Source organism: Varroa destructor, unplaced genomic scaffold, assembly GCF_002443255.2.
Source record: "Varroa destructor unplaced genomic scaffold, Vdes_3.0 BEIS01000004.1, whole genome shotgun sequence".
NCBI lineage: Eukaryota > Metazoa > Arthropoda > Arachnida > Mesostigmata > Varroidae > Varroa > Varroa destructor.
In genome coordinates this window covers 16,258,681-16,282,482 of record NW_019211457.1, presented here as the reverse complement: position 1 = coordinate 16,282,482, position 23,802 = coordinate 16,258,681, and the positions used below count along the sequence as shown (strand labels likewise).

General features: G+C 43.0%; 1 protein-coding gene and 1 long non-coding RNA gene across 10 annotated transcripts in view; one reads left to right on the top strand and one right to left on the bottom strand.

The window, feature by feature from the left end:
* Nucleotides 1–23,802, bottom strand: part of LOC111248900 (uncharacterized) — a 154,752-nt gene that overhangs the window by 64,042 nt on the left and 66,908 nt on the right. For 3 of the 9 annotated variants that reach the window (XM_086986838.1, XM_086986840.1, XM_086986841.1), the window contains one exon: nucleotides 15,601–15,828. The exons of 2 other annotated variants lie outside the window; for them this stretch is intronic. The gene's annotated coding sequence lies outside the window, so the exon portion shown is untranslated. 4 more of the 9 variants (XR_015326250.1, XR_015326254.1, XR_015326244.1 and 1 more) reach the window with 2 other exon arrangements.
* On the top strand, nucleotides 20,231–23,132 carry LOC147755898 (uncharacterized). Its single transcript, XR_015326267.1, has 3 exons — nucleotides 20,231–20,659; nucleotides 21,763–22,240; nucleotides 22,599–23,132. It is a non-coding gene; the product is annotated as an uncharacterized LOC147755898 (long non-coding RNA).

Here is a 23,802-nt window from a genome sequence, read left to right as displayed (position 1 = left end):
AAGTACCCTGCTAAACGCCCTTGTAGTAGAGATTCGCTGTTGCGCCCAGCGATGGCCGCGGCAGCAGGGGCGACAGAATCGATAGTTATCGTTGCAGTCGATGACAGCCCTTAGCAGTACTAAGTAAAAAGTGTCTGTTTAAAGTAAGGAAAACAAAAGTGATGAAAGAGATGACATGGACAGATAGAGTAGAATATCATGTACTGCTGATATTAGCTAATTTGCTATTTACTACAACTAAATTACTGTAATAGAACTACTGTGTAGATAGGCGTGCAATAGGAGAATGCTATGGCTTGGAGGTGAAATCACGAAGGGGAAAGAAAGGCAATCTTCGTCTGATTCGTGTTTATGCGTGTGAACATTTGTGGCCAATTAGACGGCACACCGGCCTTGTTACGCTGGGGTTCGGCGTTCATTAAAATGAAAACTAAACTGAGATACGTAGTCATGGGGTATCATCATTGGGATGGTCAGTCGTTATACATGGTCGTTGGGTCGATGAACGCATGTGCTGTGATTGACTAAGTCTTGTCCCATTTATGAATTGCATGATATTTATATTAGGAGACGATCTGCGATAACATGATAAATTTGAAACAGGTGAAATTACTTCGACATTATCATGACTCTAGGCTATAACGTTCGGTGCAGGCTGAGGTATCGCAGAGCCAGGTGTTAGCGTTAAGAGCAAAAGTAAAAAAAAATAGTACAGAGAAGGATCTGTTTGTGGTAATTGTTTGTGTCAAGTAGAGCAGGAGACGGGTCGACGTACAATTCTTTGTCTGCTTTTCCATAACCCCATAGATGTACGCAATAGTCTCAATTTAACTCTAAGGTGACAAATTCGTGTGCAATAAATCATAAATTATCTATTACCGTAGACGACAACAAATGAACCTTTGTCATGTACGATCGATCTGAACGTCTTAAGTGGTATAGCGATGTCAACTTATAGATAGTGAAAAGTTTAAGGGTGTGTTACATAGGTTAGGACCCTGTCTTCTTTCAATATTTCATTCAGCACGAACTTTCATCGTTCGAATATGACATAGCTGTTTTGCCGTCTGTTTGTATAAGGAAGCGATAGCCGCATCCAAATACCCATTCGTCGGACCAGATATGAGAGGTTGTACCATTACGTTCGCTCGAAGCGCCACATTTAAAACCTTCATTACCCCTCCATCCACTCCCTAATACCGCCTCGTTTGCAGGCCATTATTGCCTATTAGAAGAACTACTACAAAGATCATTAGTGTTACAGGCGATTGCCTTCTAGTTTAGGCGGATTATATTCTAACACACTGTGGGGGGCGGCACAAGCAATATGATCGTACTGAGAGAGAAGCATTTAATCGTAAAAAATCTATCCCTTAAAATAGCTAGTCATGAATCAACAACGACAAACGATTTGTGTGAATGAATATTTACTTAATTGTATATTTTAAATACGTACATCCGTAAAAAAAAACTTCAATCTAGTTAGGCCGTCTAGTAACACACGACTAAATCGACTCCGTGTCGATTCGTGAAGCTAGCTCAATGATTCATTGATCATTTTGTCACTGGTCACTCCTATATAAATTGCCCTTAAAGAGATCAGATTGTTTACTTTACGCAACAGGTCTACCAGTATATGGTGGCCATGTTCACAAAAAGGGTTATTACAATCAGCTGTCCCCGCAAACGTCCACGGCACTCGGTGTTGTAACGGTGCGAAGGTATGCTAAGGGACACCTATGGAGGCGCAATGAGGAGACAGGCTCGTTACATTAGCTATAAAGCTGATGATCGTCTATTTTCGCAAGGGTAAGTATAGTTTGTCTCTGTAAAAAAAAAAAATAGTTCATGTGAACTTGGTTTTCCCGAGCTATTATTGAAACTGTACGATGTGTCGCTTCGTTATTAAGAAAATCCGAGTTTGCTCCGAACCGAACGATTTTGTTAAGTAAAGTCTACACACAGATAAACATTTTCTACCAGACAAACGCGCGAAAAACAACAAAGTAATAATATAACTTTTTAACATTATAGGTGCTTCATTTAGTCGAGTTATGTTGCAAATGACGAGTCAGACAGAGACAAGAGCATCTCTAAATTGTGTACAATGTCACACTGACGCGCAGAAGGCAACGACAAATATGATCAAACTTGATTAAAAATCGTGGGACACTGGCGCCGGATATGATAGTACCCGATTCGTTTCGTATCGTATCGTATCGTACTAATATTTCCATCCCCAAAAGCATGAAATGCTGTTTTTCTATCGTAACCGCAATGTCCAATACTAACACTCGAATTCTACCACAATACAATCGAATACCGTTTCCTGCTATCCTGCCTGTCTAATGGCCTTTCTTTGGGGGAGGGAGGAGGGACCTTAACGCGACCGGCGTCATCGATTAGACAATCATAGAACGGCAGGCATATGCCAGCCGTTCTAAAAAAAAATCAGCATTCTGCGAACATTCTACAATCCACGTTCTTTTTTAAGCGTAACGACTGGAGATTAGCTGTATTGTGTTTGTGTTCTCCAATATCCCGTAATACAAGTAGTAGTCGTCGTCGTCTTATAGTTCAAGATATCGACTGAATGCTGTTCAGTCCTTATTCGTCAAAACCTCGGCAAAGCCCGTTATTGTCAGCCGATACCCATCACTGTACCATGGCCGTCCGTTCCCAGCACCATAAATAATAACGACAGCGACAGCGGCGACGACGACAAGAACAAAAGTCTGAAACAAACGGTCCTGAACTCGTCGGAGCGACAGGCATGCGTCACCCGGCAAATGGCCCTTTATTTCCCTATCGATGTCTGCCTATCACCTGTATGCCATCCCTTTGCTTTGCGCGCCACCTGTTGCCAAATCGCATGCCACTGCCGACCGCGCACCGGGCAGTCCAAAATTCCGCCGTTCATCAACACAAATATCAGCGCCATCAGAATCATCGTCATCATTACGAATAAATACGCAATTATCTCCAAGCGAATTTCGATGTCGAAAAAGAAACTATCGGAAAATTGAAGCGTCGTCAAAAAAGGCTGGAAGAACTGAACACAACAAGTTGACGCCCGGATTCAGGTTGTACGGCATGCCGGCAGAGAGCCGGACCAGATTGTGACGACTTCTGCTGCTGCTGCTGCTGTTATTGGAAAATTGCATTTCTGACGTCGTTTTGTCTTTATTGATTTTTTCGGCCTCCTTTTTTCTCGTATGTGGCCTTTCGTTTAATAACAGAAGGATCAGCGACGGCCGCGGCTCTCTGGGCGTCTATATATACGATTTTGCTGTAAAAAAAAGAAAAAAAATAGAACTGCCCACATATAAAGTAATGGGGAGGAGGATTTTTGTTAGCTAATACAAGACGTCTAGCTATGGTCTATGGATTAACGCAGACTAATAATTACCAATCAAAATGAAGACACTTATAATAGCGCACGAATGCAGTCCCATAAGGTCGCCGATTCGGATCTGGTTAGGTGTATGACACCTGATGGGTTCTTGCACTCGGAAATTTGTTAGTGAAGTAAATTAATATACATTTTACTTTATCTCTACTCAGAAGATTTAACAACTCCTTGGTTTAATGAGCTTTGTCTGTGAGTCCGGTGTCCGAGATAGTTGAAAATGGTAGATAGCAGCGGTAATCTTCAGACAGCTTTTTTTCTTTTCACAAACACAAGCATATGGACACATTTACGATCATTTCATACGATTGCCCACATCAGCGTAAATAACGTGTCGCTTTGTGTTGTTTCTATGTCGCCTATTAACTGGACATCAGATCACGTCAAGTCAGTGCGCCAAATCAAAGGCGAAACATTATTTTGTGTTTACTTGTCACTAAACCAGCCAGCCACCAAAGATGGAGTTAACTCAAGACACGACCGCTAGTCAGAAGACATTCGAAAACATTACGATCATCTTTTGGTTTCGTTCGTCTGCCCGGCCGTCACCAACTGATATAGAACGCTGACTAGATAGCAGACGCAGACGCAGACGCACACGCAGCAGCCACACTGACGACGAGAAATGCTCGGAATGTCCGATCCTCACCGCCGACCGAATCATTTAAACCCCGAGGCGGTGCCATGTCATCACCTCGCTGCGACAAACGACCAACCTGCCGTACTCAAAACGATACACGCAACAACAACAATAGCAGCAGTAGACGATGACGCCGCCGCCGACGACAGCACCAGGAAACGCGAGCAATAACTATAATGAGTGCAAGTCTAGCTGGAGAGGTGCATGCTTGTTCAAATGACGCTGCCGTTACGCGGCCAGTGTCGCTTATACTATTGTTCGCACTGCTGCTGTTGATCGAAATCGAAAAATTCTTCGACAAAGGCGACCAAGTTATCGTCGTCGTCGTCGCCGTCGCCGTCGCCGCCATCGTGGTCGACATAATCATCTGATACAAATCATAGTAATAAAAACAACAATAATCACACGCTAGAAGAAGTTGAACTGCTGGTGGACGCTGGCGCAGCTACTGCCGTAATAAAAATTGTTGAAATTGACGCATACGCGTATAATATTTGGAGTGAGTCGCATATAGAGAATATAAATAAGGAAAAAAAGAAGAATAAAAAAGAAATACGGATAGAGGGGGGGCGGAGGGGAGGGGGAGAATTCCCAGCAGAAGGGGATGGGGATAGGATCCCTAGCGAGCCGAACGAAAGCGACCTTTAACGGCCCAACTCGAGCAGGCAGCGCTGACTGGACAAATGGTCGGACAAATAGGCAGGCCGAGATACATATCGGCAGATGAATATTGGGCATTGCCAAACACCGACGCTCTGGGTAGAGCCCTGGGTCGATGCAGTTCAAGCTGGATGTTGCCTGCTCTCCCCGGAGCCCGCAAAACGCTCAGACAACAACAGATTATCCTGGTCGGATTCGGGATCGTGGAACAGAAATTCTGATGAGTTGAAGAAGACAAAACGGTCATGAACGTGAAGTGTAGATATAGGGATTGGTGTGTTTAAAAGATGGAAAGGAAGAGACGAGGTGTTGACGGATATCGCGCGTAGCGAACATGCTATAGGAGGTATAAAAGAGGCTCTGTGTGCAAGCACGGATCTACGTGCAACCTACAGATTGCTCTACGGTAGTCTGCGGCAACCGATGCAAAAGCGAGTTCGATATCTGTGCGGTTTACAGGTCCGCGCCGATGGCGAAATTCGAAGTACCGAAATCGTTGGGGTGCAGAGAAAAGCGTACGCAGGCATGGAAGGGTAACAAAAGATTGAAGGGAGCTATCTAATTGACCGGAAGTAAAATAAGTGCTGACATGTAGAAGCAAACCTATATGAATGACGAATGATATCAGAACCAGGCGATGAAGCGTCGTTTGCCGTCTAACTGGTTGGTAGGCGAAGACACGGTATCAACAGAAGTGTACGTCTGTCAGAGAATAGCATTCAGCGGAGTACGCATATTGTAGTTAGTTCATGCTAACGATGCTTCAAATTACGCTGCCGTTAAGACGTCGTACTAAGTTTGTTTACGATTGGTGTTGTTTATGGACTTAAATTAGGCTGAAGTTGACCTTCCGAAATAAGCGATCCCATATTTCTGTTTGCGCCTCTTCCCCTATTCGCGATTTTATAATCGATAAATGTAGCGACTCTGCGTAGCTTTCAGAAAAAAAACAAAGTGTCATGAGCTATTTCGTCCACCTTCCGACGCTTCTGGTCCTTCGAATGTTTCAATGGTCTATGGGATTCTTTGGCAGATGCAATCAATGATAACGGGGGATAAGGGATCAACGATCCCCTACATATTTTACTGAGAAAAATCCTAGTTGGCTTAAATGTATATTGGATTTTATAAAACTACCGGTTGGCGAGTACATTAAACAGTGCGCCTCATGTTTAGGTGCTTGTCGATTGGTCTCTTAAAATAATTGGTCGTTACCATAATGTATCATTTCGATGAACGGTTGGTTACGACCCATTGTTTTCGAGGAGCGACAAAAGTTCACCTATTCCACGCATCCGATAATCGAGCGCAAACGTCCCTACAAATAATAATAATAATAGTAATCATAATTCTCATTCCTAATAGCTATGAAACTAATAATCATACTCAAGTAACGATTCAGCCGTGATGACAATGTCCAGTAATAAATGAGGAGTATAAAAAAGTCCTGAAAAGGATAGTCAAATAGGAACGCGCTTCGATCGGCGCGCTTCGATTCGATCCACCGTCGTCTCGGCACCCCTGGCATCCCTGGCTGCGATTCCGTGGCTCTCCTCGAAAAAAGAAAAGACTTCATCGTCTCAAATCGAATCGTTTATAGATAGCGGCAAATAACATAACAATAACAGAAGCAGACGACGACGACGACAACAATAACAACAGCGAGAACGCAGTCCATGGGCTCCTGTCGGGGTCATTTTGGCACTGACAAACGCGCTGACAACTGCCAAGAAGTGGAAAGGGTAGCAAGCGCTAAACGACGTGATAATGGGTAGAATTAGGCAGAGTGGGTTATCGGCGAACGTGAAAAAAATCGTAGCCCAATTGAGCACTGGCGGTCGCCGCTATAGCGGCGAAATGAATCGCCCAAATGTTTAACTTATTTCTTGTTGGTATCATAACCGAATACGACTATTAAATCGAACGAGACTCTGGAACGGCGGACGAAATACAATACAAAACGGCAAAAGCAAGTCGACGAAGCTGATTGCGAGTATGGCTGAAGCGCAATTGACAAGCCTGATCCGTTTCTGCCCTATCGATGCCGTTGTCTCGCTGCTAAATGTCAGTGGTAAAGAAACGACGGGCGAACCAAAAACAATGACGGATGAGACGAATGGAAACTGTCCGATAGACAATGAGCAGAAGCACAGGTGACGACAGCCATACGATGGTTGGCACCCGAAACGTGTCGGCCGGAAAGCATTTCATTGGCGTGGGGAGGGTGTCAAACGGAAGTTGACGGTGCACTGATCGACACTGTATGTATATATATGGAGTAGCAAAAAAGTATCGACGCTTTTTCTAGATAGATGACTTTGAGGTGTCATATTTGAGATAACATTAATCAAATCAGCGTTGAAATGTTCTTACAGCTCAGGCTTGGCATCACTGATGTTCGAATGCGCTTATTAGGGCTTAAGATAGAGCGCCTCGAATAAGAGTAAAATTCACTTTGCTCGTTAATTACCAAACCCGTAAAGAAAATCCTGCTCTAGAAAAGATTCGTTGTCTAAGAAAAAGTTTCCATTTTAATGTGTTTTCATTGAAGTTTCATTGAATCACGTCATCAACCTGTTACACAAAATGATAACAATACCAGTTGAGTAAGACCAACACGTGCGTAACCATGACATCGTCAAGATACTAACTATCCATTACCGAACAATTTAGAAGCATCTGAAAAGAGCTGGTTACAAAAACGTGCAAAAAAAAAAGCTTGATGTTTGGGTGCCACACGAACTGACGCAACGAAAAGTTACTCAATCGTACTTCCGTTTTAAAATTTCTTTAATAACCCAGTGAAGTCGAACCATTTATAAAGTGGTTGATGACAGATGACAAAAAATGACAAGAGTGTACAAAGAAAAATGATAGACAAAGTGAGAAAAAGCTCTGCAATCTGGGGCAAAGCCCAGGTTGACGCCAATCAAGATGGTGCTATGTGTAATGGGATCGGAAAGGAATCGTGCATTCTGAGCTGCTGCCACCTCCCGAAACGATTGGCTCGGATTTTCAGTGTCCATAACTAACAAGCTTGAAACAAGCCACTGAAAAACATCGACCGGACCTAGACCCTAAATGGGACGTCTGGCAGTGCCCGACAACCTATATCCTTAATTGCACAGAGAAAATCGAGAGAACTTGGCCTGTAAATTTTCATACATCTAATGGTATAGCTCGGATATTGCGCGATCAAGGTATCATCTGTAGAACTCCCTTAATTAGTGTTAATTTTGTCTCAATACAAAAACCACTTGTCACAATTTTTCGCCGCTGCAATCATGGGGTTGTGGTGTTATCAGAAAAATAGGGGGTCGGTATTAGAAAAACAAGGGCCATCGGTAGTACACACTCGATTTAGTTCTATTAATTTAAAGTATTGTTTTAACTTTGATTTGAAGGACCTCAATATTTCTTCGATATAAAAAAATATCGAACTGTTGTTCTGTCAGCATGATGTGTCTAATAATTCGAACCCCTCTGAAGAAGGAAAAGGCTACTACGAGAACAGGACGATAGCATTCATTTTGTCCAATGCATAAATATATCATTGCTAGGGGCTGGAGGCACTCTATGATTTGAGATCTGGCACGACGATCTGGAACACTTGTATCACTTCTTTAACCGGGCTAATTTTGCTGTTTATGGATGGACACCCATGTTATTATGTGCGTTTGCAAGTGATGATGAAAAATACGGAGAAATCTTGAAAGAAGCAAAATGAATAAGTTTCTGGCCTAATGTATTATCTGTAAAAATCTTTATAAACATTCTGTTACTTTGATGTATAGCAATTTGCAGCCACTATGATTTGATATCTTTATTAGCGCTAAGTGGCAGATAAAGCTATCTGCACATCTTCGGGAAACTCCAGCGTGCTTAGAGAAAATAAATATCTTTTAAAGCCATAAGGCAGTTTAGCCTTTATTTTATATATAGATTTCATATAATCTTTGCATAATCATGCAGTCTTACATTTGTGGGAGTTGCTAAAACTTCACGAATCCATTTCGTGAGGTTTTTCGTGATTATTCTGTACTTTTCCCATTAATTATTGGAAACTTATTGTTTCGTTTCGTCACAAACGTTTACAATTGCCCTATTTACTCCATAGCCAGCAAATATAGAAAAAAAAAGCACTTAAACGATCATGAACTTGTGTAGCTTACTGGCCGATCAGCCCTCTATTTTTCTAGCGAACCGAACGAAAAGGTAGTGAAATCGTGTGGGGATTTTCAGCCTTCCAGTTAGGCAACGGCCGAAATTCTTATTGGCAAAATATAATAATTTAGCTCTCTGTTAAGGGCCTTTCAACTGGCCTTATTGGAGCTCAGATTTCGTATTTTGTTCCATCCAGAAAGCGGAAATCACCCCAAAGACGGACGGAATAATCTGACAGAGAATCACAAAATGTACAAACAAATAAATGCAAACAACTGTTTACAATTAGCATTATGCAATCGTTGTTGATTATACACTCTTATCATTAGATTTTTTGATGGGCACCTGATCTTAACCGCCGTCTTCTTCTTTTTCTGCTACAGCAGCTGCTACTTCTGTTGATGCTGCCGGCCATCCGCTCATTTAGTTACCCTTCGTCATTTTTCTTTTTTTTTTTGACGGGCTTGTGTTTCGATACCATAATATATCTCACCATCGCCGCCACAAACGAGAGGTTCTGGCGTCGTACGCTATTCGCTGGCATTTGTGGTCCGTATCGTTTTTCGTCGCTGTCCAGCTCCCTGATCCTCGGTATGGCGGCTCGACTCCTTGACGTTCGTACGAATGGAGCAACTTTACATGGTAGTAGGGTATTATAGCTCTGTCTACAATTTGTGTTCGCGGGCCGTGCGTTGCGTTGCGTTACGTTGTCAGCCCGGTCACGAATTTTCACTATGAACGTTTCAGTGCGCGGCAACATAGTTGCCGACAGCGGCTGCGGCGTCGTCACTGGCGGCGGCAGTTTGATTGTTTGAAAAATTGTTGATTCGAGAACCGCGAGATTCGAAAACAACGGCGACGGTTACTGACGCATTGATTGGCGCGCTGCCTTTTGATTTCGCCTAAATAGAACCAGACAAGGTTCCTATGCGCTGCTATGCAGTTTCATTGTTGCTATACAGCATCTATACAAATAGGCGAAAGATACAGACAAGAAAGATAAACGGAATCAAAATGGAGAAATATAATCGCCCTCTATTGGACAGCTTATCTGTAGCTGAGACTCCAGATCGATGCGATATGTGACGGGTTCCATCGACTTGAGAATCGTCGTCCTTCCTTCTTGCACGCGTCTTTTTGTTTTCGACTTTTGCGTCGCACCCTCTCTTTCCGTGCGAGAGAGCGAAAGAAGCGCACGTCCCCGGGAAAAATCGAGGGAGAGAGAGAGAGAGAGAGAGAGAGAGAGAGAAGGAAAGAACCAAATCCTCGAAGCGTTCTTCGCCGTCGCAATTCCGCTGTTCATTACGGCCGTTTACAGCCGCTCCTCCAATTCATCGACAGACATGATCCTCGAGCGCGGCGTTATAAAATACTTAACATGTCGAATTTTTCTTTTTCCACTTCGTGTGGTCCGCTGGTCTCTGACTTAGTTGTCATTGCCGATTTGATTCATTTATGGAAGATTGATCTCTGCTCTCTTGTTAGTGAAGGTACTGACATTGTTAGGTACGTCGCTACTAAGGCAGTGATGAAGTTGCAGACCTCTGAAGTTGTTTGGATATTGCTTGGATACATAAAAACAGCTTGTGTGAGTCTAAAGTAGGCGAAGAGCTTGTAGATGTCGAGGGTCAAGAATTCATTAGAGTAATTGACGACATAATTGAATCATAAAATGGCTAATTGAAGGGGATCGGGAGGAATTTTCAAGCTTTTCAATAACTAAGCAATCGAACCCCTAGCTAGACTATTCGAAATGGGTGATTGAGGCTAACTAGACTTGATTTTTTTAGGTAGAAAACGAGTTCTCTACCCTTATTTTCCTTTACATTAAGCGTCCTCCAAGTTGGGCGATGTTAATAAAATTCGGTAACTCTTCTTTGCGTGCACTGTCCATATCTGCAAAAAAAATATCTAAGTGACAAAGGTGTTTGAAGTGAAAAGTTAAAAATCAAAATTGAGCTTTTCCACTCAGTCTATTCCGATCTGCTCTATTTTCTCCCTGACTTAATTAAGCAGGTCTTCAAACTGCTTTTTAGCACTGTCAGCGATGTACTACCCCTAAAAGCTTGTCGATGATTCACCCTATATATGGGTATCTACCAACAATCAGCCTCATTCCTTACCCTGTAGATGTAGATAGCAGCAATCTACACTGAATCTAAAATATGCACAACCCTATACATCATTCGCCTACCCCACCACTGTCGCAGCCACGGCACAGTTAGGGTAAGCTTTGCTCATTCGCGTATTTTTGCATCTTTATTCGTTGAATCATTACCTTTCATTAGATTTTTGTTTTTACTCCCAAATTATAATATGCTGCTGTATAATTTTCTGTTTATTCTTCCTTGCATCGTTGACTCTCATCGGCCTCTCAGATCCGCTAGTCGCTGGTACGAGAAAACTTCTACAGGGGGCAGAAGGTTTAGTCCGTTGCGAGTTGGTGGAGTGGTCCGTCGGTCAATTTCTAATATCTTCGTTTCGCATCTTCGTTCTACTTTTGCTCATTTGTTTTCTTCTGCTTCGAATGTGCATCCGAATGCCGATTTCGTGTACACACGCACCCATATATATGTACGTACACAGAGACACGCGTGATTTCGCCGGTCATCTGTGATACCGTGGGTATCATTGGCAGCTGCAGTAATTGTGCCGTTGGCAGCGGCTACGGCAAATTTCGTGGCGCAACTTTTTGGTTCGTCATTGAGACGCGAACGTTTCGCGCAATTATGACAACTGTCTAGCGGTGGCCAGAACAAGCAAACGCGTTCACAAGTTCAAGGAAACCGCGATCCTCTACGAAGAGATACTTGCTGCAGATGCTATACAGATGCCTGCCGGTTACCGTCAACCGGACACACTGCTCGGACGCCAGCTCCGTGCGCGTCGTAGCTGCTACCAAGCGATATCTGACAAATAGACGTCTCGAATTCGGAGTTTGTTACATTTCAAGTGTTGTTCTTGCTCTATGAAACGCCTATAGCAGACGAGCATAGCAGAAGGGGCATAAGAAAAATTTCTTATTGGCAGCACCGGATGGGAAAAGCTTAAGTAGGAGAAGCAGCGTTTGTTACGGGCAGTATAACAAAACCATTGGCCAATACTGAAGGCTCCAAGTTAGCGTGGCAAGCTTTAGTGAACGGACCTATAGCGTGGTGAACCTTTCACTACATGCCTAAACGTTCCCTGAAAATATTGAAAACGCTAAAAAATACTTTTTTTTTCATACTCCAAGTTGAAATAGTTCAGTGTGTAGAGCTCTAGCGAAGGGAGTCTCACATTATTTACGCACATGGGCTCCTCAAAGTTACGCGAAAAAAGATTTCAAGCCCTGTTGATAACGCGACCTCGATGTACAAAAAAGAGGCCGCTTGCAAGTTTTACCCGTTGCAGCTTTGTGAGGTTCGCTTACGGAGCTTATGTCGTTGGGTCCGTTTACGCGTCGATATTAACATACGAACAATTAGAGATTACGTTTTATGAACTTTTGTATAGCACTGCCTGTGTAAGCGTGGTAGTTAAGACACGGGTATACCTCTCTTCTGGAAAACATCCGTCCGGAAACGAATATCTAATCAAAATAAGTTCATCTTTAAAGCACTCCCCGTTAACCATCTACTTTACCAAAAACGAAGAGATATTTAAGATAGGGCCAAGTAAGGATGGATACATCAATAGCACGTAGGCAAAGGTTAAAATTATGAAGGTTTAAATTACAAAGTTGTGTCGGGTCGTCCGACGCTAACTTTCAGAAGTTCGGAGTCGCAGTTCAATACAAACGTGAGACACGAAGACCTGTCTCAACTTATCTGTCCTATTGAACATCAGTGCAACAATAGAACGTCAGTCACTGTCTACAATCATCTCCCTTGCCTAATATCATTATAATTAAAAGAATAATTAACCAGATGAAACCTTTAACTTTGAGCGAGCGTATACATGGTGTATGTAATAAATATACATAGCCGTCGTGCTATTGGCCGTTCTTCTAGATACGCGGAACGGCGAGACAAGTCAAAGCTGACGATAATTAGTCGCCAATTTTCGACAGCATTCCAGAGACAAAGTTCCACGATTTCGACGAAGCGTCAGTTATTGAAGTAGACGCCAGTGCTATCCATCGACGCGCCTATTAATGTACTTTTAAGATTTGATTTTTGAACGCTGTAGCGGACGCTCCACACGGTGCAAGTTGCGTCGCGATACCATGGCCGTGTACATCCCGTGCCAGGATCTTTCTATCATCGTCGTCGGGAACAGCTGCCGCCGGCCGGCTGCCGTTGCCGCTGTCGTGGCTGACTGAAAATCAAGTAACGAAATAACGAAAAATAAAAACTCAAATCTTCAGCAGCGGTGGCGGCGGTGGCGGTGGCGGTGGCGGTGGCGGCGACCGCAGAACAAGAAAACGAAACAACAAAAACGAAAATCAGCCGTTTCTCATCGTAGCCGCGGCCCTCATCAGCTTCATTTTCGTCTTGCTTGGGGCCACTACTACAACTACCGCAGTAAACTGTTGCTTCCGCGTGAAAATTCATCTTATCACCCTTAGGCGGCAAATAGCAGCGATGAAGACGACCGGGCGAACATCATCCAGCGCTCGTATGGATCGTTGGATCTACGCTGTGTACTAAATGGCATACGCGAACTATCGACAGGGACGACGTCGAAAACTTCCCTCGCTCCTCAACGTGCATTTTTCGTTGTCACGTTATTTTCGTTCTTCCCCTTTTTCTCGTTCATTCAATGTTCGCTGACGATATTCGCTGCTGGATACGGACGCTGGCGCTGTTATAGAAATTCAAAAAATTGTGTACATCTTTAAATTGACCGGTGCGTTCCGGTTTTTGTCTATGTTGCGCATTGGAAAAACGAGGTGCTGCAGCCCCGCTACTTGGCCTGTTGTTGCAATCCGGCTTCCAGCCATTGAATGGCTGGAAGCCGGATTGCTCCCCGTGAAAATAATGTGTTTGTTTACATCGTTTAGGGTTACATAAGATAAGTTAGGCTTGAGACCCGACGTAGATATGTTTCATTGCAAGTTTTCTTCATGAAGCGCTACGAAACAACGGTAGCTTTCGCGGCAACTTCATTAGAGACACATAGGATAATTAAGTAAGTGGCTGAAAGTTAAAGGTAGGATCAATGTATACGTCCAGCTCCTTGCCACGACAAAACCTTACAGAACATACAGTTAAATCTATCTATATATATATATATATATATATAGACTTCGTTGCAAAGATACAAATTTGAATGGTATCCATGTGTATTTAGATGATACGCCTATCGGTTTGCTATATCCATTCCCGATTTTTTGACCTAAGCCTCTCGTCACTTCGCTCTCTCTCACGTCACTGGGTGGCTTCAGCGATGATCTCTCTTTTGTGTATAAAATTTCGTTCTCTGGCAGTAGCGTAAGCACTGTAATTTCATAATCAAATTGTCTTCCTTAATCTCTCATCGGAGCTTTTAACTGGCAAAGTTAGACCAGTCTCAGCCAGCTCTGAATGGCTCGTAATCGAGTGATTATTCAATATTTTTTTTGTTCAGTGCTTCGTTTGTCGTGTCTGGATAACAGATAGCATTAGGCAGATACGCTGTTGCATCCAGCTTCGCTGGATGTATGCACATGCTCGTATATTTCGAAATTTGGTATGCTTTTCCGCCATGTACATTTTTTTCTAACTATTATAATTAATTAAATAGCTAAGTATCTAACAGAAAACGCGGAAAAGTACGATCACGAACGCTTAGCGGCCAGGAAGAGCTGGAAGATGGACCAGACGAGACGATGCGCGAAAAGAACAACAAAAACCCAGGGCGAAAAAAAAACGAACATTTATAAACAACAGGCTAAAAGGCTGAGGCCTGTTTTGGATGTGGACATGTTTGGGTCAATAGCCCTAACTAGTGCGGATATCAGTATCCGCAGCCAAAGTACTAGTCGCGACGGAAACCAGTGGATTAGGTATTGTCGATGATCGCCCAAGGTTGGCAGGCCGTATAGACAACAGCAGCCACAAGGACCCATAGCAGAGCACAGGACTATTGGTTTGACATGAAAACCGCTTATTATATGGGGTGTTTGATATGCGTCATGCACGAATGCTGCCATGATCAGCAAGTACGACTCGTTTTGAAGCCTTACCGTGAGCACGATCAGTATCATCATTATTATCAATATGTGTGTACACAGATATGACCTGGCGTTTTTTTGCGCTGTTTACCCATGTGTATGCAATGTTTTGAAGCTATTAACATAAACACTATGAGGGCAACTATCATCTGTATGCGTATAATTTTGTGATCATTTTCTTTTTTTCCATCTATAAATAAACATATAATAAGCTTTACTACATTTTGCACTTATGATGCATATACATATGCACATAGATTCAGCCGATGGCAAAGTTTTATTTGGATTTCTATACGAATGATAATTCTGTATTCATAAGTAGAGATATATGAGTATGCCCCGAAATTTATGTCCTCATTCTTTTTTCCCTTCATTGTGTTACAGGCCTGTCGTAAGTGGGTTGTATCATAGGACTTTAGCAGGACGTATCTAGTAATTGCATGACTGTTTGCTATTCCATTCAAATCTACAAGACCGCGTAAAAGATAGAAAGAAAAATACGCTGCTGTAAGAACCGGCTTTCAAAAACGATCACTTGTAACTTGTTGGTACAAGTTTTGTAAGTTTAATACACGTGTCGAGTACACTTACCGTCTAATCATATCGGGGAGGCATGAACGAGGTAGCTGCTACCAAAAACACTACGATCGAGTAATGGAGGAACGTTCGGTAATTTAACAAGTTAGCGTTTTTACTTTATCTCTCCTGTTAAATTTGATTGTGGTCACTACATTAACTAGTGTCTTTTCATATGTATGTTCGCTCGTATTCGCTCGAACTTTCGGGTGTAGCCAAAGGCTGACGTTGCGCCCGTAACTTCTGAAATATTGAAAAAATCAAAATAATATTAATTTCGCTTAGTTGATTTGGCAAACGCTGTCTCATTAAGTTACGTAGACGGGCGAATGTATATTTGCTTTGTTATTACTGGTATAGTGTAACTTAATTCTGATCTTCTAATAAATCTAAGCGATTTATACAATAATAGCAATAATATATGGATTGTTTCGGACTCGTTTGTTACTGTTACTCTTATAAGCACTTCTGTTTCGAGGAGTTCGTTTGAATCCGCGCCCCGTTTGGGTAGAAAAGTTGTGAAGTTTGCAACCCACTGACCAATAATGGCCCGTCGGTGACTTTAACAGATCTGGGCTCGAGTTAGCTGGCCGAACGTGACCAATAACAATAGTGATTTTACGAGGAGCATCAATATCGCTATCATCGCCATCAAGGCTATTAGAAAAGCGCCCCCTTGTCCTTGGCTATATATATATATATACAAACAATATTTATTACGATTATATCTTAGCGACTTGTAAACGCCACGAGTTTCTGTGCGGGTTCAGCTACTGCGTCCGTCTTTGTGAGATGAACTTTCCTGTTTGTTTACTCGTATTCGAAGAGATACGTACACGCGGACGTCAACGTCGACGTGCGGTTCGTGAATAGGTGTGGTCGTCGCAACAGCAGCAACTCTACTCAAGTAACAACGAGCAATATATTGCATCGTGTCGTTATGCCAATTTGACGAAGCGTTTAGGTTCAGTTTCGGCTTTTTGAAATTGGCTAACTTTCACATTTCACATAGATTACAGTTAACGTGCTAGTTCCCTCCGTTACCCACTGAATGCTACTGCTGTATGTATTAACCGTTACGGCAACGGCTCTCTCTAGACATCCCTGAACTTATACAGCCACAGCGGTAGCGGCTGGACCGGCGGTGGAATCGTCCCTTTTTTTTTACTAGTGATAAAGGAAATTGTGACATTTTGCCTGTCCGATAGCAACAGCAGTGGACTGAATTTGTAGAAAAAGAAACACACACAGCCACACCAACACACATACACACCCACACACACACACACAAACAAACAAACAAACAAACAAACACACATCCATAGTTAGAAAAACGAGAAGCAAGGGTTTCCGTAACAAATGACATGGGAGAGAGGGAGGAAGGGGGAGGGGGAAAGGGAAATAAATAACGGGGGAGAGCAGACGCTTTGTGATTTGAATCGATAGTTTCTATAGCCAATTTAGCTTCGCATACAACGCGACCCACATACCATGTTGAAGTCTGGCCAATACAGTTCTTGTCTGTATAGTATAGATTGCATTAGACTTTTGCGATCCAAAAATGCCATTAATGCCTATTACATATAGATAGCAGGTTTAGAATTGTTTGTTTAATGGTGGAGGCAGAATGGCGGAGATCAAGCCTGGTTAGCTTGGAAATGCAAATCGCTCGAAGTACTAAAGAGTAAATTGAAGTTTACTTAGAATTGGCGTAACATATTATCTATTAGTTTGTGCGATGCGAGATGGCCGAATGTGTTTCCTGCATGATACGGAGCTTGAGCGGAAAATCGAACTATATTTATCGATCGCAGCGTGCTTTATGTATGGAATAAAAAAAATGTACTGTCGGAGCAGGAGACTTTTGTGGCTTGTTGCTCTATGCTAACCTTACTTTTTAACGATTTCGATATTTCAGGCTGGAAACAACAAATGGGTTTGTGGTATTGATAGATAGAACGCACTTTTCAAATCAGTGATATATTTTATGAATTATACAACCCTTAAGTACGTTGGTCGATTTTCGACTTTTCCACGATTATACTTCTTCAATAAATGTATTCTTCATGAATTTCCTGGGTTGAATTTCAATACGCTGTGCTAAAACGCAGCCGCCATGCATTCACTTAATACACCGTCAAACATTTAATTTGGCACCTAACAAAAAGCAAAGTGCCGATAATATCCGCCGCCAGGTATCAACGTCAGACCAATCAGTCATTCCTACGAGGTGCTGATGACCGAAACCGAATCCTGCCCCTCTTCACGGCCTCTATTCGCCGCCTCACGTCAGTAAAATGTTTGAACGGCACCAGCTCTCGGTGCGCGAATTACGACGACATTTCTCTCTATTGTCGTACACCCGCCTCTCGTGTATCGCGATAACATCGACTTCCGACCAGCAATCTCCACAGAAGCGGCGCGCACTTTTCAAATTCAAAATCTCCCGCTGTGCACACGGCGGGACGTCTCCCCGTTAAACGCTCGGGACAAAAACGGTCAAAAAGGTGACATGGATTTGTACGCTGTCTTAAGGCGTTACCAGAAACAAAGCGCAATGAGAGTGAAAAAAAAAACGAAAACTACGGGAAAAACACGCACCATCGTCTTTACAGCGTCGAATACTCCGATCAAAAGCCAGAATAATAGAGAAATCATCGCTGGTAGCGATTTGCAAATCCCCGCAGAGAGACATCCCTCGACGAAACCGCTGCATTTACGATGGTCGGGCCACTGTTATATTAGTACTAATAGAATATATATATAGAAAAACAGTGAAAATGATGTATCCTGTATCACTGGTATTAAAGATGATATAATGTCATTGGCCAATTTAAATTTATTATACTGTACTGAATATACTGCTTATTATACGAACAAGCTATGAATGTTACTACGTCTGTCAAAGAAAACGTGCAATAAATAAAGTCATTGTAATATCATTATGTCCAATGGCGAAACCACAATATCCATGACAAATTACGCTGGACTATGTCTTCTGACGCGGCGGAATATAGTAGTTCAATAGCTGTGATAGTAGCTTGACGAGAGTCGTCCTGTTTATTTAGTGAAAGGTGAGGATTTTCTGTAATGAACCAAGTACAGGAAATATCAGCCGAAAAAAAAAAAACTGTCAGAATTACAAATTGTGACGATATTAGCGCCACGAGGCCGAAGTCATGTCATAAGCCAATAGATCAAGATAGCTCGTCCGCACCCGATAGGAAGCGGAACGCGATAAAGGCAGATGTTTCAACACTTCGTTGACTAAGGGAACTATAATCGAAGCACAAAATATGACGGTAATTTATTACCAATTTAGGTGGTATATTTAAATGAACGATTTTATTTAATCCGTTCGAATCATAGGGGACTTCCGTTTGTCCCAGTAAAAAGGAAACGGTAACCGACAATGCTTCCATTCATACTACGATAGTAATAACGCTCTCATATGCTGACAGGGAAAAAGCAAGTGACGCGCAAGGAAAAAAAGCAAGCGAAAAGAAGTGTGTGCGCTATGTAGTACTGCAATGTTGTGCGAAGATCCCAGTCGACAATCTATTTATTGGAGCGCCCTGTTTTGTGATGTTTATCTTTTGTCCAGAAGTTTCACACTTTGGAAAACGAAAAGAAAGTTTTACTCCATTAGGGCTTTATAGTGTGTTTCCTCTTCCCGTAAGAAGAACTTGGTGTAACGCAACGAAGATTGATGATTGTCTGCCTGTGATTTCTGCCAAGCCATTCCAGGGTGTCGTAATGTGACACGGGATTCAGCGCGCCGACTTCATCGTCTTCGTTAAAAATCACTAGGCGTTGTACTCGTGTCTCCGGTGAGACAGGAATGTTCAAGCATAGCTAAAGGCTAAGCCCTTGTTTGTATACGCACTCGACTCGCCTAGCGCCCACCGTAAACACCGAAGAAATGAATGTCCACACGTAATAAACAACGACACCAACAGAAGCATCTACGACAAGCTAAAACTGAATGTAGAAAGAAGACTCGCGCAACGAAGAGCGCTCTCCGAACCGTGCGCGGCACCGCAGCTCATCCCGTCTTATCAACGTTAATCGACGCTTGCCGTGTTTACCTTATCAGCGTTACTGTTATTCGATGTTGCTGCGGCTGGCGGCCGTTAATTTCATCGGTACTAATATGGGTACTAGTTATCATTGCAGTTATAATCATTGCTTGGATAAATTATAAATATATTTCATAACGCAGCGTCCGGCTCGTGAAGCATTCAGCAAGTCTTAGCCTGCGCGGGCTGATAGAACGAGGAAGACGTAAACGAATATATCGGCAAATATTGGATGACGTCGTCGACGACATTTTGACGTTGAGTTGTCCTCCGCTCACTCAGCAACCGCTGCGCAAACGCCGAGCAGTCGCTTCGGACGATCCGTCGACAGAAAGCGACTGTGAGATAAATTTCACTTTAATCACCGGCAAACAACAAAACAAAATATGCTTTCAAACGTGTCCAAAGATAGGGACACAATTTCGGTGATGCCCGATAGCTGGTCCTGCACACCATCAACAACAGCGACGTCAACAGACAGAGAAACGCCGGCGACCCTCTTGTGAATCTGTGCGCCCTTCGGATTATCTGTCGACTCGCGAACACAACGACGTCAGTCGCTAGTTGTCGTCGGTAGCTGTGACAAAGTCGTTAGAGAACAGCCTTTGATCGCTATACAGATTTGTTTGCGTCTGAAGAATGTGCGAGCTTTAACGAGGCGCTCATATCATGCGTTAGCAATCGGAGGCGATATTGCCCCTTGCCGTGTAGGTTCCGTGCCGTCGCTACGAGGAATTAGAGCGACTGCAACATAGAGAAAACGGGGTGAAAAGGAAAAAGATGCTTAGTGAAAATTGTTACAAGAACGAACTGTGTCTAGCAAATAGCAAGAAACAATAATGATTCGCTGCGGTCGACGTGATTGAAGGGCAAACGTATGGGTCACATGTGTTCCATACGTTCTTCTAATTAGCACGGTTGTGCTGGTCATATATCTTAGCTATCAAGGCGAAATATTGGACCTAAGGATGTATCGAGATGTTGTAACTCTTTCGGTAAGTAGATAGCGGAACTACTGGGGACCGAACGTTCGTCCTTTGTAAGTTGGTCGTTAGTTTCAACCTCTAATATTTAGCGGAACGTCTTGACGTCGTCTACGTGCGGTACCGCAAAGATTTGCGTTCCTATACAATTGCGCTTGCCCTCTGTATTCCGTATTTAACAGTAACAAATACAAAAACAAAAATCATTAAGAAAAGCGATGTACAGTCACGCTGAAGGGTCGTTTATGATCTACTTTTATGCCACAATCGATTTAGTTGTCACAGTCTGTAGATCGAAACCGCGCACGGAACCGCTTGCCATTCTACATAGCTTCAGCCACAACAGCATGGGATGTCCCGAGCGATCTTTATTAGCAAGCTTCTGTATCAGTCGATTTCGTGTCTGTAGCACGAGTTGAACTCAATTCCATAAGATGTTTTAATCAGCTCTGATTTATACGTGCGCTCGCACGGATTTTTCCCCGTGCATTACTTGCATAAGTACGTGTCTAACCAGAACGGTGTCCGTGGCGCTCCCTTTCCTTTGTTTGGTGATTAAAATTTGTCGTGGGCCGTATCGTACGGCGTTTTGTTCTGACTGCACATAAATGAAATATTAAAAAGCACATTGGCAAAAGAAACCAGTAGCCACCGCCAGACTGCGACCTTTATCAATTTTTAGCTCTGTTTGATTCTAACTGTACCGCCAATAATGGTTTTGTCCAACAAACAAAGCGAGACAACAATATCAGAAACAAATTAGGGTACGCTGTCGAAGTGTGGGTGAGCGTCCCTATACGAAGGATTTTCTGTGAAATTGCTGTTCTTCCCACCGCTTCCCATAGCCCTAGTGGCGGCTAAACCTTCTAAGGAACAAATGCAGCTCGCTGATTGGTGCCGCTCTCCTTGCCTAGCCTAAAATATCAAGTAGCCATCACTGGGACGTGTGAAGTCCAGCTTCAGCGTCTATCAAACCGAACAACTACACAAAGCCCAAAGTTTGCGAGATCGGCGATCTCACGCTAGCAGGCCGATTCACTTCGTTTGTGTTTCGTGCGCTGTACTTCTCCTGATTTTTCCATTACAGCAACTTCTTACTCTCTTTCTGTATCTAGATATACGTCAAAAGCGCGACGCGACGGACGTCATCGCCATGAGCGGTTCACAGCTCAGCGGGGATCCCTCCGATGGGGCACGCTCCCGAACCGTCTGGAATGTGTCGTGATGATGATGGCTACAACCGTTAAATACTTCTGACGACGACTGCTACTGCCTGCGTGAATATACTGTGAGTGAACCAGTGAAAAGATGTGGCAATTACACATCAGCTTGTTTATGTTCGTCCTTGGCGTAACATTCTGTTTGACGTACGCTCATTCATTGATACGCATTGATGCAGGCCGCAATAGTCAGCGATTTCCTTAACGGTTGGGACGACTGTCGCAGTTCTCGCGCGTCTGTGAATAGCCCAGCTGTTAACAGGGTGACAATGACTGTGTCAGTGGCCTACGTCGGTCCACGTTGATTTGTCAATCGTTCGACAATGTCATGAAACGCGTGGACCGAACTATGTCGGCCTGGTTAGAATAAAAGGTATGTAGCATAGCAGTAATATAACGAATCTTTTTTGACTGGTGTCATTTTCTACTTGGCCTTTGCTTTTTTCTATGCTATAGAAAAATCGGGAAGTAAAGCGGCTTCGAATTTTTATGAGATTGTCTATTTGATTAAAGGCTCCCTTAAGTTCAGCTTGATTAAACTATTTTTATATGTAAACTCGTGTTAAAATTGTCTAGCTAAACAGCTGCCTGTCGACATAGTTTTGTGTGGAAACAGAAAACGTACCCTAAGAAGAAACGTAAGACGATTTATAAAGATCCGAAGCTGGGAACCTACTCTAAGACGTAGAAAGTAACTTGACTTTACCGTTTTTCATATCTTTCATCTTCAGACATCTCTAACAGACGTCCGTATTTATCAAGCTCGCCATTAGACCCCCTCCCCGTTCATACCGACCAAATTCGCTTTTTTAATGCCATTAATCCTGAAGCTTCAAAGACTGCGCAGGCTCCCTTGACCAATCCAAACGGCTTTCATCCGGGCAGACGGACAAAATGTCAGACCACGCTTCGTCCACATCAAACAAGGCCGTCTTTGCCGAAAGAGATGCAGCACGCTATTCGACCTAACCTTCGTCACCGCTCACAATCAGCGAAATGCAACAATCGACTAGCCATTGGGGCTCCTGCCAACAAGGATAGGGCACTTCATGACTAGTAATGCGGCATCGAATGCTGCTGTTTCTCGAATTTGCCCTTCGGAACGTCGAGAGCGATAAAATGTAGAGCCAAATTGTTAATTAATGTAAGGTCACAATTATCACTGTTAACATCGCATTAGGACGGTGTACGCCACACAACAACGGGCGTCCATATACTGAACGACATTGCTGCGTCGGCCAGAAGTAGCAGCTAATGACAAAATGAACGTGTAGGTGCGATGCCGTTCGGTTCGCCGAACTAGTTCCGTGGCCTCCTGTCGTTTTATCGAGTACGCAGCACTTACTATGTATAGTAAACTTCGCACTTGAAGTATATATCTCACTTGTCAAACGAAGTCGATCGAGCGGTAACGCGCATCGCGCTCTCAGGGAGTGTTTCCGTATCCTTGAATGTACGTACGTATTTCTTTGAGTTATATCGTCTTCGGATGCACTATTGCTGGAAGTCGTACGGGGCCAATTGACGGATTGGAAATCATGCTTTCGGTTGACGGTCTTTTCCACTAATTCTCTTAATGTTCCCTAATGAGAATTCATGTACGCCTGTTATAATAATATGTTTCCTACAAATTTCTAGTAATATAACATTTCCATTATATATAGGGAAGGAAATGTCTGGCTTTGTTTTGTATTCAATTTGCTTTAGTCGTTTTTGCTGACAGTTGAGGAAGGTCATAGGTATCTGCTGCGAACTATTAGAACGCGTAGCGAAAGTTAACTGTGCGACACACTTATAACAGGGGACAATTTCCCTATAGTCTAGTTATAAAAATATATGTGTGAAAAAAAGTTATCCACATAATTACAAAGTCCTTGCTGTCTTAAAAGTACACTAAAGCTATGGTATTATGGCATAATACTATACGGATATAGA